The sequence below is a fragment of the Pipistrellus kuhlii genome, unplaced genomic scaffold, assembly GCF_014108245.1.
Source record: "Pipistrellus kuhlii isolate mPipKuh1 unplaced genomic scaffold, mPipKuh1.p scaffold_m20_p_9, whole genome shotgun sequence".
In the NCBI taxonomy this organism is placed as follows: Eukaryota; Metazoa; Chordata; class Mammalia; order Chiroptera; family Vespertilionidae; genus Pipistrellus; species Pipistrellus kuhlii.
The window spans coordinates 35,497,560-35,499,132 of NW_023425595.1; positions in this window are offsets into that span (position 1 = coordinate 35,497,560).

Below are 1,573 nucleotides of genomic sequence, written 5' to 3' on the forward strand. Positions count from 1 at the left end.
ATAGCCAGATTCCACGGGGCAAAGTAAGGGCATGGTCGAGATGTTTACAACATTCTCGTGGGTTTCAAATCTCCTCCATTACATGCACCTGAACTCTCTCCAGCCCACATCACTCAGACATGTGGGGTCACATGTTCGGGCCATAGGTTCAAGCTTACAACCACAGCTGTTGGCTATAATTGTGCTGGGAGGGCTCTGCCCTCCAAGCTGGGACTTGCACGTGGCAATGAGAGGTCTGCGCCCTCTCATTAGTCTGAGGCTTGAACCTGTCCAAACACTGTAGCCGCTCTCCACACCTGGACACTTCCATGCCTTGTTTCATTCAGTCCCCACCATGATCCTACATACTGGAGAATGAGGCCCCTATGATGTGGGTGAGGAAACTGAGACCCAGAGACATAAGGACTTACCGAGGCCACAAGGAGTCACCAGAGAGGCAAGCATCTGAAGCCAATGTGGTTCTGAAGGTCCTGCTCTTACCTCCGCACCAGCTGTCCCCAAGGTCAAGATAAGAAAGAATGAGGTACTAGCATCGTGGACCTTGGATCAGAACAGTTTGGGTTCTGACTGAAGCTACTTGACCTTAGGCCACAGGAACCTTGATTTTTATGTCTGTCTAATGGGACATCACAGACTTTAAGAAGCAAACGGATGAAATAAGATAATCTCTGTTACAAGGTTGGCACAGCCTCTAGCGCATCCCACTTGGTACCCAGATCACCTGTCTCCCCTGGACAGGATCTGCTCATCTGTGAGGCGGAGCCAGTCCCTGGGCTTTTCGCCACTCACCAAGGGGGAGCCCCGGTCTCCTGTTGGCTATTTTTAGGCTTGTGTGGGCAACCACAGAACCACATGTGGGGTTACCAGGGGATGGCCCAGCCTGGAAGGATAAAAAAAAGTGCTTCCAATGACAGAGGGTGGGCATTTAACGTCGGGATGGGCCCAGTCTTTCCCAGCATCTCCAGACTGACTTCACACAAAGTCAGAAAACCTCTCCCGGCCTCCATTTCTGCACCTGTATGATGGGGATGACTGTAAGCACGATAGCCCACATTTGGGGCTGCGTACAGAGAGCCAGCTTCGAATGGAACACCTCTAGGTGTTGATTCATGCAACCTCAATGAAGAGGCCATGAGAATAGCGGATGGGGTAGAAGTTGCTCACATAGAAAAGGAGGCAGAAGTGGAGCCAGGACCAGGACTTTCCTCTGTTCTGCTTCCAGCTTCTCCAAACAGACTGGAAGGAGCTCATGAGAATTAGCTAAGATTATGGATGTGGGTACGTTTTTCAAACTACAAACTAGAATGTAAACTGAAAAGGCCCAGGAGCAATATAGGCTCAGAGCTTAGAACTATATTCCATGGAGCCCCCTCCTCTCCGTCCCCAACCCCAGCCTTCAGCAGCAGCATTTCCCACTCACTTATCTGCTTTCCATGGAAGGATTCTTAAGATTCTATTTTGGCTATACTAAAAAAAAAAAAAAATGTTTGGAAACCACCAAGGTGTGGACAGAAGACTGGAGGTGGCAGTGACATTCCGCAGGGCACACAGTGAGGTCAGAGCCCCCTGATGT